Genomic DNA, 13,494 nt, shown 5'->3' on the forward strand with positions numbered 1-13,494 from the left:
CCGCCTCTTTACTTTATAGAGAAGGAACACCCGCCCCTTTTACTTATCGTCCTAACGAACCAGAAGAGAACTTTCATCCACGTTGAAAGCCACGAAAATCGTGTTTGTCTACAAAACGAGGCCGAGAGATCTTTTTCCCTTGGCGTCGTGATTCCACGAATTTTCCCTACCGTCTTCTTCCTTCTCCTGCGAAGGAAGAATCGAATAAAAATTTACCGATCCTCGACGGATGGGTAACTTTGGGAAACCCACAGTTTCACGAAGTAGGAAGCACGAGAAATTTATAGATGTTAGGTGGAATTATTATCGGGGTAATTAATGGGAGAACGAGACTTCTCCATTGGGAATTGTCCCATTAAGAGGGTTTCGCGATTGTTTCGAGACGGGAACTCGTCGAGGGATGTAAAGGGATGAACGTAAAGGGTTCTAATCGGGAGCCGCGTTCCCGATAACGTGGTTTTACGAGGGTGTAAAATATCGTTCGAGAGACCGATTTCTCGAGTTGGCCGAGAATGGAAGCTTCTTTCTCGAGAGGGGAGAAATTTTCTATCCACCCGAATGGGATGAAGAGACGTCTCGGTGACGAGGATAAATAAATTAACGTGGACGACGTTTCAGGGCCGGTCCAGAGTAAAAGCGAAAATTTCATTTTCGTCGAAAATATCGAACGACGTGTCTTAGTCCCACGCCTTTTGTTTTCCGCGAGGGTCGTATTCAACAGGGTTGTACGCCTCCCCGAAACGCAATTTGCCATGAAAGCTTCCTCGCCCGATTATCGGATGACAAACCGATGACACCGTCCCTCGCCTGATTTCGGACACACGATCGCTCTCATCCTCGTTCGACGTTCCTTCCACTCGTCGTTGGAAATTCTCGCGGAAGAGGGGATCGTTTCACGAAAGTCTAAAAAGTTTATCGTACTCCTTTCAAAATATCGTGTGAATGAAAGTGAAAGAAGGAAAGAGAATTTAAAAGCACAAAGGATGAGGGGGTAAAGAGACGCGACAAAGGCCGGCGTTGTTGGTTGGATCGTTGGAAAAACGACGCGTTACATCACCTCGAAAACACGCTTGTTAATCATCCGGTCCTCTTTACACGAACGAGTCCCTTCCTCGCGATGATATAGGATGTCGTTTCTCCCTTCGCGACGCCATTCCTTCGCGTCACCAGCAACATCCATCCCAAGGGACCGATCTTTGATTACATCATCCGAAAAAATACGCGTTCGATGTATAGAATTGTATGTAGAAATGGAATCGTTTTGTGTCAAATACTCGCACAATTCGTCGTATATATATATTTATCTCCAAAGAGATCCCCAAAGAGGCGGTGAAGTTTCTCTGGCTGGCATAAAAATGGAATCGTTGGAAGGAGAGAGGTGGTTTATTTCCTTGATTTCCAACCACGCGAATTTAAACCACGATCGACGACGAACGTTTCTCGCGCAAGATGGGTGGTCGCGAGGGGTTGCTTTTAGCCGATGGTTTTATCTGCCTATTGTTCCTCGCGGTCCGTGGATACCGCTCCGTTCGATCAAATAGATGGAAATTCGCCGAAGGACAGAGGTGTTTCTCTCCTTTTCTTTCCTCTTTTTCTTTTCTTTTTCTTTTTTTTTTTTTTTTTTTTTTTTTTTTTTTTTTTTTTTTTTTTTTTTTTTTGGAGAGAAGAATCGGCCACGATAACGACAGATTTATCGGATCACGGACTCATAAACGACGCGTTTCGACTCGCCGCGAATAAAAACCTGTTGAGTTCGCTGGCGCGACTCGACGAACATCCTTCGGCTATTGTTCTCCGCGATCGAACGCGGAATTTCGCTCGAATTTCGTCACACCGCCATTGTTTTCTCCGTTAACGATCCGCGGTTCTACATGCAAATCAACCTGACAGGGGAATAGGCATCGTGCTCCTTTTTTTCCCTTTTTTCCCCTCCCCTCTCCGGATTCGAGCATTCCAGTTTGTTGCCAACTCGCGTGTAATCGAAGCCGAGATTTCGAAAAATTCGATCTTTCGATCCGTGGTGGAAAACAACGAGTGGATTAAAACCGCGGATGGAGAATCGTTGGAATTTGAAAATTTGCATTTGCACGAGTTTCGATATTTTACGAAATAAATATTCGAACTGAAGTTTCGTCAGCTCTCCTCCTCCTCCTCCTCCTCCTCCTCGATGGAATTTCCTTCCTTCTTCGGAGACGGCGATTTCCAATTAATCTCCAGTTATTCCCAACTGGTTGGTTGGAAAGTATGGGCAGACCGAACTAGAGTATCCTTTTACGCGTCGTCCTTTCCTTCTTAACACCGGCGTGTCCTCCTTTTCGCGCCTCTTAGTCACAATGATCACGGAACCGCAAATTCATCGCGTGTCGCGTTCGGTTTCGACTCGACCTGTTCGAGTTTCGAAAAACTTGAAACTCGGAGACCGAGTACTTATATATCCGCTTATATACGCGCAAATACGATTAATACGTGCGCGTGTCGAAATATAAAATTTCTTTTGTATTCTCGCGGCTTTTTCGAGCGTGAAAAAACCGTTGCATCTCGGTTACACACCCGGCGAACAATGCGGTTCGTTACGCGTACTATTACGATCGCGGAATGCAAAAACGCGCGGTATTCATTACCGCGGATCTATCGGGTTTTTCCACGAGGACTGGGAGTCACGAGTCGAGGGAGTCGACAGAGAGAGAGAAAGAGAGGGAAAAAGGAAGAAAAAGCGGCGTATCGGGTATTTATTCCCCGACCTTTTTCTCTCTCGTCACAATTATATTCCCCGTCGCGTGTCACGCTAATTAACCAGCCGTTCTTTAACCCGTTCCCGATCCATTACGCGAATTAAGACGAATTAATTTTAACGAAAACGACTTTTACCCCTCTCGAATCATCGTGAAACGATAGCGACATTCCTCCCTCTCGGTTGAACGGAGTCGATTAAGATCGGGCCAAGTTTGATCCCACCACCGGCCGTGGTAGAATCAACTTTAACCCCACCTGTTCCCCAACGCGCCAGACAACACGACTCTCGACCCCATCCTTGTACAACTTTAACACGAAACTTTCGTTTCCCCCTTTCCAACAATGCTTTCGAGATTCTTGGGTGTCGGCCAACAACCCTCTCCCCCGAAAAAGAAACAGAGAGAGATTCGATTAAACTTCGTCGAAAAGACTTCTCTCGACGGAGAAGACGTTCGCCTCGCGCGTGCAATTTTTTCCTCGATTTCTCGTATTAACGAGACGATTAACCGTCCGCGGCGGCCAAGGGAGAGGAGAGGAGAGGAGAAGGAGAACGGAGAAGGTTCATTAACGGGCCTCTCTCTCTCTCTCTCTCTCTCGTTGAGAGGCGGTCGAGGAGAAGCTCGGGCGAGGATCGTCCAATTTCCATAAATCGCGATCGTAGACGTAGGCGAGGCTGTCGAGAGAGCAATTTGCGTGACCGTCCGCGAAAAGTTACGAGTCAGCTCGCACCCTGTCACCCTGTCCGCCCGACCGATCGTTCCACCCCCTCTGGCTCACGTCCATTTGTCACAGACCGGCAACGCGTGCACGCCATCTTCCATATTCCCGCCTCGATACGCTCGTAATACTCGTAATACCGGCGTACGACTTTTCCCTCGTCCCTGTTAAATATCTTTGGGAAATAACTCCGGAGAGTCGCGTGATTCGAATTATTTTTTTTTATCTCTTCGATTCTTATATCCTCGAGTCCAACCGACTCGAAGGTAGTCGTTCGGTTATCGAAACTTAAATTACGTCGGTTTCGATACCACTACGCCACTCGGGAACGTTGGTAATAGTTGGAAACTCGTCTTAAATCTAACTCTAAAAAAGTTAGACTATATATATATATATATAGAAAGATACGTGTATGAAGGGGCGGTATTCCTTGGGGATCGAAAATTGAAAGTTGCGCGAAGGATGGAATCGAAATTCAAAACCGTCGGTCGAACTGGTCCGCGAAGGGGGAACGCTCTGTCATCCGGAGCGTTGGTTGGAAACGATACTCGGTTGTTACTCGAAAGACGTACACCCATAGAGCGAAAGATATATGTATAATGGCGCGTGATCTATAACTCGGGGATAAAGCATCTGGAAAGCGGCGGCTACATCGCCCGGGTAACGACGCCATCTTTTACCTCGTGTCGTTTCGACGTAACGATGATCGAGGATCGAGACGGAACGGTCGCGTTTATGCGCTCTCTCTCTCTCTCTCTCTCTCTCGGTCATTTCGATCGTTTTCGTCGAAAATTCGGATCGGAAAATGAAAACGTACGGAGAATTCGGTCCGTTTTAAATTGAATTTCCAATCTTTCTTTTCTCGAGGTATACACACATATACACCCAATATGTTGTATATACTTCCGGCTGGTTGGAGTGCCTCGAACGTAGTATTGTCGCCGTCTGAGAAATGTCCGAGGCGGCAGGAAGGCGGCAACTCGAATCGAGTAGAAAATACGGCAAACTATCGGCCGATCGAGCAACACACTCGAATCTCTTCCCCTCCCTCGTTTCTTCTCCGTTTCTTCTCCGTACAAGTTGCAACAAGCCCGGATTATTTCCATAACGGTACAACGCGTCTCTCCAAGATATCTCTGAATCGTTAATTTGCACGCATCGTCGCGATGCGACGTCCCACGCTCGAAAGAAAGGTGGAAAAATATAGAAATATTTTATTTATGGAGGTATGGGTCGAGGTTGACTGACTCCGCGCTCGGTCGATATGGCGGTCGGGACGGCATGGAGCGCGGCTCGATGGGAAATTGGAACGATGTTTCGCGAGCGCGGCGTGTTGACCGACCGCTCGAAGCCGAATTAAAAGCACTCGATTCGAGATCGTGTGCGACTGTCGTCGGCAGCCTCGCTTTGTTCCCCTCTCCGTTCCTCTCCGTCGAGGAGGAGCTTCTTCCCTCCGGAATTTTTGGAATCGTCGGGAATATCGGGGAATTCGGGTCGATTGCGACCAACTTTATCTTTTTCCCTCTTTTCCATTCGTTTCTCGATCAAACTTCCCTCCCCTCCGCGCAAAAGTAAACCGAACGGACACTCGGACCGAAACTTTCTAGGAAAGGAACGTTCCGATCGCAATGAGGAGGGGAATCGCGTTGGAATTTTTTCATTCCTCCCCGAAGCGCATTCTTCTCATCGAAGAAGAGACGTTGTTACGTCATCGATCGACCTCTTCCCGAAGCCGATGTTATCGCGTAGCAGCTCGCGAGCGCTCGTAAAGTTTCACGACGCGTGGCACATTATTTCGCGGCAAGGAGTCGGAGGGAAAATGGGGCGACGGACAGCTTCGTTTCCTAAACGTCTCGGCCTGATGGGCGGAAGGGAAGAAAGTCAATTTCGTCTCGGTCCCCGTTGCGTGTCGTTATATTTTCTCGCCCGAACGATCGACGCCTTCGACCTCGCTCCGTCGTATTATCTCTATCACGCTTTCCGCTATCCGCCGGAAAAATGATCGCGCCACCTCTTTCTTTTTCTCTTTTTTAACGAGATCGACTCTCTCGTCTTCGATTGCTATTCCAATTTCACCGATCGTGAATCGAACGAATCATCAACCAGGATAATTATTCTTGTATTCGTGAGAGGAGGATATTTCGGTAAGAATTGATATTTTCAGAAAGAGAAATTCAAAAACATATATGTAAATTAATATTTCGAAGGAATAACGGGGAATAGAAAACGTGGTTAGGCATTATTCGTGGGGGAAAAATGGAGGAAATTGGCGAAATGTCCCGGTAACGGAAGCGAAAGAAGGTGAAACGGAGCCCGCCGGTTAACGTGTCACGAGCAGAACTCCGTGAAAAATGGATGGAGGCCGAGAGTGCGTGTTCGAGGGGGCCCCTCCTCGCGTCGCGTATCCACCTTATTTCGTTCCCTCGACTCGGGAAAAAGTCTCGACAAAGGAGAAGGACGAAGAGGGGAATGCTCGGTTCGCCGCGATCGAACCGCTTCGTCCTTTTCGTCCCCTCCCTCCACCAAGCGTGCAGGCCGGTGCCGATACGCGCTGAATTAAAGCGGCAAATATAACTGTGTGCGGGGAAGGGAGAGGCACTGCATTCTCAACCATTTTCGATATTCAACCGCGACAACCCCCCATACTCGCCGTACATACGTGTATTTCATCATACGTTTCTCGGTGACCGCTCTGCACTCTCCTTTACCCTCCCCCTCCCCGCCCTCCTTTCTATAAATTCCCTCGTTGAACGTATAAATTTCGAGACAAGACTTATTATCGGCCACGATTTATTTATCATCCCTCTGGTACCAAGAAAATCTTACGATGAAGCGTGCGCGTATTATGCGCGCGGGTCGCTCGTAACATTTTATCGTATAAGGTACTATCCCCTCCTCCACTTGTCGAAATTAATATTTTCGAGATCTAGAGATATGTATTTCTATTCTCTCTCTCTTCTGCTCGACGAGGAAACGTTGTATATAAATGTGGTTGTAAATGGGAAAAGCAAAGATGGGTTCTGGCAAGCCTTGTGCAACGACGTCAATATCTCGGAAGAGAGAGACGTACACAAGAAGAAACCTTAGCGTAACGATTTTAGATAGAACGGGGTTGAACTTACAAAGTTGTCGATGCAAAAATGTGACGCGATGCGGACTATACACACACAGACACGCATGGATAGGAGCGATAGCTTCGCTTGAAAAGATACTATTCTTATCCGCGGCTTCTTCTTCTTCTTCTTCTTCTTCTTCTTCTTCGAAAATATCGAACCAAAAAATTTTTCTTCGATAGTGGATCGTAAATAAGGGTGAACTGTCGTTGAAACGTCGCCGCGGTATCTCTTAATAGTCGAACCGTGACGCTATGATTCATCACGAATTTTACACCGTGATTTTCGAAAATCCTAGAACCTCACGTTCTTCTGCTTCAATCTAGCTTGACTTTTTTTTTTAGATTTTACGTCGTTTTTCCGCCTCCGCGCGAACGATGCAACACGCCCAGTGAAATTTAATAATCAAAGTGTTGCTTTGATAATTTATCGTTCAAGACAATATATATATATGTAATCGGAAATAATTTGACGCCAAACGAGGTCGAGGTTATTAACGAAAAGAGCGGGTCAACCGTATAATAGCTGCGAACAAGTGTTATTCGTACATCGAAATTGTTAATGCCCGAGTTCCGAACACACCCATCGCGGGCCAACACCGTCCATTATCGAAGCAAGGTCGAAGAAATCGATCCCCCCCTTCCTTATGGAAAAGTACTGGACGACTGGAACGGGACAAAGCCGAGGAATCAATCTCTCGAACGAGTGTAAACTCCGCTCGTGTCTGTCCAAGTGCAGAGAGCAAGGTGTTGCCGATTACGGTGTGTCGGTAGAAAAAAGGGGAAAAAAAAGGTAAAAAGGGGTGTGGAGCGGATGGAAGGACAACGGTGTGTGGAACCTCGGCCGTTTTACACACAAAGGCTTCGTCGCCCCCGTGGCATTGTCCCTGGTTTCGAGGTGGAGCTCATCTCCACCTTCGCGGACGCGATCTTCGCGTTCTCCTTTTTCCACCGCGTCTCACGCCTGCTTCGGGAACAATCGGTGACACTTTGAACTCTCGACGCGCGCTCCGGGAGGAGGACGGGTTCCAAGAGGAGGAGGAACGGTTCGCAAAACGACCGAAAGAGAGAGAGAGAGGGGAGGAAAAAGCACCGCGTTTTCCACGGGTGAAGGAAAAGAAGGCGAGATTTTTTTTCCGTTCTTGTTGTCGGCGAACAATGGCCGCAAAGTGTCTATTTTTCCACCGCATACACATACATCGTCTCTCTGTTATTTTCCACGAAAAGAGAAACGTAGTCGCCAAGCCGAGATTATAAGCCGAGTCCCTCTGTTTTCGCGCTCGAGAAACGGAGAAAGAGACAGACTCGCGTTTCACCGCGAGAAAACACTGGATCAGCGTGTCTCTCGTTTCGTTAATCGGTCAACACGCTGCAACTCTGCATGGGACAGTAGAGGAAAACGAAAAAGCGGAAGAAGAAGAAGAAGAAGAAGAAACGGCGAATCGGAAGAAAATGGCGGCTACCTGTTACACGTTTCCTAGCCGTTTATTAACGATACGCGTTGCTAGAGGGGCGATTTATAGGTGGAACAATTTATATGGACCTCCTGGGTAAATTATATCGAAACTTCTACTCGCCGCGGTTCCAGGAATCGGCGAACGCGTTCAGAGAGAATTTAGTCCGCGCGATGCTCTCTCTATCACCCTCCTCCCTTACCCTCAGGTTTAAAATAATTCTTGGCAAGCCAAGAAGAAGATATTGGGGAAACTTTGGTGAAGGGTGGAAGAGACGAGAGAGCAGAGCACGATTTCTTGATCCGAAAAGCAACCCGTGAATTTGGATCGCGTTTCTTTCCAACGACTGGCCAACAATTACGTTTCTGAGAGCGGACGCTTCTCCGGGGAGGGGAGAAAAATAGTCGTATCATCGATCCTTGTCTCGCCGCGCATTCATCATCGCCCGCCTCTTTGGTTGAGGCAGGTCCAAGCGAGAGCGAAAACGAGGCAATTCCTAATTAATTCGATCAATCGCGTTTCTTTTTCCCCGGAATTGGAATTAATTCGTAGGCAAATTCGCAAATAGATTTATATTTCGATTCGACGAGCTGAAAATATACGAAGATCTCGATTGACGAGCGTGGAAACGGCACGTCTTGAGACAGATCGGGCGGGACACCCACCCGCTCGAGATTACTTATTTAAGAGACGAGCTCTCCCTTTGCCGCTCAATCGACCGACTCCCTCCCCCATTCCAATTCTTTCCCTCTGAAACTGAATATCTAAATATTTAACGGAGCCCACTTTACGGAGCAACGTCGCGATCGTGACACGATAATAACGAGGTCCCCCGTCGATCGCCACCCCGCTGAATATTTGACGATAAACAGCATCCGACGGATTAAATCGCGGGGACGATACGGGGCTCGGATTTGCATTTTACAGAGGCTGGAGGATAATAATTGCCGATATATACCGGTCTATGATCGTAATTGACCGGCCTCTCGAGGATGTTCTCCCTCCCTAAGGACTGCTACTTCATCCCTTCCTTCCGAACCAATTCCGTTCCAATTGCGCTCGTTTTTTTTTTTTACTTTTTATGATCGATCACCGAGGATGTAATACGTATCGATTGGATTATATTTTATTATATTTATATTTTTATTATATTTTATTTAATGGTGTCTCGTTCGAATCACGGGAGGGAAAAAATTGGAAACGACATCCTCTTCGCGACAAGGAACGTTTTTGCCCCCCTTTCGATGATTTCCCGTATCCGGCGTATTTACACGCCCCGGCGATTCCTCGATCTAATCGAGTCGAATAATTAATTCGCTTAACCGAGTTAACCAACGTTGTGTATTTTCATAAATACGCGAATAGAAAATGTTCCATCTACGTGCAACTTTTGATAAAAAAGGAGTTCTTCTCTCGAATAATATTCACACGTTTAGAATATATATATATATATATCCTCTATCGAAATCTCGATTAATTTGAATCTATTTGCGTGCTATTCGCGTCGTATTCCATATCAAATTCAACCGCTTAGTATATTCCTTTCATCGAAAATATCCTTTCAACCGTTCTTCATCCTTTATCCATTCATCGCCTCGTGGCCGTCGTCGATTCTCATTCACGCGCCTAAAACGGGCGACAACCGCTTCGACGCGGGGTTTATAATAATATCGACAGAGGGAGTTTGTAACCGGGGAGCGAAAAGCAGGTGAGGGGAGAACGTTATCGCGGCGGGATAACGTATTCGCCTCGATGAATATTCAAGGGGATAGGAATTTCACGAGCGACACTGTCGCGGTGTCGGTTGCCGTGCGATGGCCGGCAACGTGTACAAGGATTTAAGCCCTCGGATCGTATGTCGAGCTATTTAGACCGCGAGAGGCACGGAGATGCGGTTTAGTAAGACGTAACGTTGCATAAGATTCAACGGAGCGAGATCTGCTCGCGTGTCGATCGAAATAAGAGGTTCCGGCTTCTCCCGTGGAAACGGGAGATAGATATTCGGTCCAAGATTCCGGAAATTCTGCTCTTCTCTCACGAGAGATATGAAAACGATTTGGAAACGTAATCGTTTCCGTGAATCGGGGAGGGATGAAGACAACGATAATTTTAATATGACTTTAAGATTTTGATGCGTATTTCGTTGTTGTAGTTTCGTAGAATTTCGATATACGTATCTATCTGGGTGAAAAGTTACGAGATATTATACGAGATATCTTCTCTGGCGGTATGTCGCCATCTTCTTCGTGCATGGAACACCACGTTGCTCGGTTTATCGAATCGATCTCTTTCCAAGATCGCCTCTGCCTCTGCTTCTTCAGATTCGCAGTCGATAGCGAATACAGACTCGAAAGAATAGAGAACCCTCCACCCCTATCATGGCTCACGATAAGGAAACGATTAACAATTCGAGAGCGTATTATCGATCCCTGATACGAAAAACTCCTCCCCCCTTCCCTGAAGAGAAACACGATCGCGCTGAAATTGAATTGAGAGCGAATTCGAAGTGATTTTTCGAACGGATTCTTTTAACTCGTTTCTCCTTCCTTATAAATAGATTCAGAGAGAGGGAGAGTTGAAAATCTTGGGCAGAAGGAAAATTAGCAGCAAAATTAGAGCGCGAGAGAATGGACTGAACCGAAACAGAGAAGGAAGGGTGGAGGGGGAGGAGGGTCTCTTATTTCTCACAGCTAATTTCTAAGAGTCTCGTTACGATTCTTTAGAAGCGGGGTTTACTGGGTCACGAGGGTGATCGAAGCGTTCCACCTCCGTTTCTTCGCCTTGATTCTTCAAACGCCAGGATCTCTGTCGCGCAACCGATATCGGAAAACACGATCTCGGTTCCAGAAACAAGAAAATCACTCACTCCCTCCGATTCTATCCGGAAATTCGCGGAGAATTTCCGTGCACGCGTATCCGGAAAAGGAAAGCCTCGATTTTCGATCGAACAAGCGCGACACACCTCGCTGAAAATAGGAAACCTCTCTGAAAATAGGAAAGCTCTTTGAAAATAGATGCAAGATTAATTTACCACGTAATCACGATTTAAAGGAAGATGGGGGGTTAAAATAACAACGCTCGAACGCGACTCGATATCTACTCGGATACAGTAGGAAAAACGATCCTCTTCGGGGGTGGAAAGTGAGGGGTTTCCTTCTCGTATCACCGGATCCATTCTCGAGCCAGTGTTCCAGTCGAGTTGAAACTTGTTGAAATAGAAATCGAGGAGGACAAAGTCTCTGGAAACAGCCCGCTCCTAGCAACGCGAAAATTCATTTATCGACGAGGGGATGAACGAGCTTGCAACGCGGCCCAACGCGGGCGTCGATCCGTGGAAATACTTTTATTCCCGCAGTGGGGACAGTTGGAGGGTTGAAGAAGGGCGAATAGAAAGTAATCACGCCTCGATTTTTCCCCTCGAGTCGGCCGGAAATTAAATAAGACAAACCCCATTAGAGGGACAGAGTATGTTCGTCGTGATAGATACGTGGACTTTTCCTCGGTTGGTTGGATATTTTCAAGCAACAGGCCGCAAAGAACATCTTCCTCGTGGAATAAGTCATCCTTCCACTCTTTAAGTCAATCTTCCTTCTCCACTTTTTTCCACGTGTATCTTTCGAGAAAAAATTGCCACGGATTGACAAGACAGCTAATCGCTTAATCGTTCTCGCACGTACGCCTTCCATCGATTGATCATCGATGCACACGGTTAAATTAAGTTACGCAGCCAAGATTCTACTTCTTCTTCGAAAATAACGCGGATACGTCTCTCTGCTCCGTTCAGCTTTTCGAAGAAGCGATCGAAAGTGGGTCCACGAATGTTTGAAAAATATTCTCAAATTGATCGAAGTTCGATCGAACTTTACACTAGAACAAATTCCTCTTTTTCTGTTCCTGAAAACCGTAATCGAAACGAAGAAGTCGTTTCCTCTTCGCGTTAATCTTTCGGCTAATCGAATTGGCGAGAAGAAAAATTAATGGGACACCGTTCCTTCGAGCAGGAGTTTTCATCGATGAGCTATCTAAAACATCGATGAGAAAATAAAAGGTGATCAAACGGAAAGAGAGGCGAAGTCTTCTCTTCGGGATATGCAGGTTTCCTTCCTTCCTTTCTTCCTTTGTTTACTCGTCGCGAGTGGCCGCCGCCCCCACGAGGTTTTAAGCCTCGATTCCGTTTCCATGCGCGTTTCCTCCACGAGGATTTGCGACCGACCTGCTTATCCGCCAGATGACGATCATTACCGGTAATCGAGAGATTTGGTTTAATGGGCTTCCATTTCCATTTCCCGGAATCGATAATTCACCCTTGCTCCTTGTACGTTTATCACGTTTATCATAGGAGAAAAAAGAGATCGATGATTCGTAGAAAGTCGATAATTTCGAACGAAGATCTATCTTTTCAATCCTTTCAATTATTGCCGCGTGAAGGAAATTAAATTAACTACGACGTTCGCGAAATGAGTGGAATCTTCTAATAATTTATTATTATGCGTGTTGGCAAGAAAAAAGAGATTGATCGAATACGAAAAAGTTAATTGCAAATAGCGAGTTTTTCTTCTTGTCCATGGTTTATGGATATTATAAGAGAGGCAGTTATCGAGTTGGCGCGAAATTCGGGACCATTTCCTTTTTCCTTATATTCTCTTCGAGCCGGCCAAGCTCTGTTCGGTTGGTTTTAGAGAAGTTGGACAATCGGCAACGCTGGAAGTCGAATCGATGCGTCCTTTGCAACGGTGGAGCCGCGATTATAATTAACGAGACTCGGCTTCCTTGCCAGCGATGGGTATCATCTCCTTTGCCTCCGAAATTCGATCTGCCTTTGAAATATTTCTCCTTCGAGGGATAAACTTGGGGAACGCGAAATTCTCTTCCCCGAATTAGATTTTTCGCCACGAAGAGTCCAAGCTTTTTCGCGCAAAGTTGTATTACATGCACCGCTCGAATTAAACGCGCTCGGATCTCCTGTAACTGGAATTATTTTCGACGAGAGAGAGGAAAGGCGAAACAACGTCATGCATGCGAGGGAGAACGAACAACTCGTTTCGACAATTAGCTCGCGTTTTAATTGGCACGCCATTTATAATAAAAAAAAAAAAAAAAAAAAAAAAAAGAAAAAAACACGCGACGTGAAAATTCTAGGATCGTCCCCTCCATCAAAAGGGAGGGGCGTAATTATCGTCAATTATCTCTCTATCTCTCGAACGATCGGCCAATTTTCTCGCGTGTAATTCTTCCCAGAGCCGAATATCTCTCTCCGCGGCGAAATACTCCACGACCCTGTAACCTACAATCGAGTTTAACGCTCGTGCCTTGCTACGATGTTATTTTAGAGGCGGTAGACTCGAGGAAAATCGAGCCCAACGAGGAACAAATCGAGAGGAAGGAAAAGGGGGAACTGTGAGCGAAAGGGAGGAACGCGATTAACGGCGGTCGACGGCGTTTCTTGATTAATCGCGATGCGTTGACGAGCGTTTTTCT

At 46.5% G+C, this 13,494-nt stretch overlaps 1 protein-coding gene and 1 long non-coding RNA gene across 2 annotated transcripts in view; both read left to right on the forward strand.

Annotated features, from left to right (window-relative positions):
* Positions 1-13,443, forward strand: part of LOC102679121 — a 17,052-nt gene extending 3,609 nt beyond the window's left edge. The window contains exon 2 of the long non-coding RNA XR_422261.2: positions 13,347-13,443. This is a non-coding gene — a long non-coding RNA (uncharacterized LOC102679121). The remainder of the gene's footprint in view (positions 1-13,346) is intronic.
* The window catches only part of LOC102678174 (probable serine/threonine-protein kinase yakA), a 70,290-nt gene that overhangs the window by 26,987 nt on the left and 29,809 nt on the right, over positions 1-13,494 (forward strand). The window lies entirely within an intron of this gene.

This window comes from Apis dorsata, unplaced genomic scaffold (assembly GCF_000469605.1).
Source record: "Apis dorsata unplaced genomic scaffold, Apis dorsata 1.3 scaffold_390, whole genome shotgun sequence".
Classification (NCBI taxonomy): domain Eukaryota; kingdom Metazoa; phylum Arthropoda; class Insecta; order Hymenoptera; family Apidae; genus Apis; species Apis dorsata.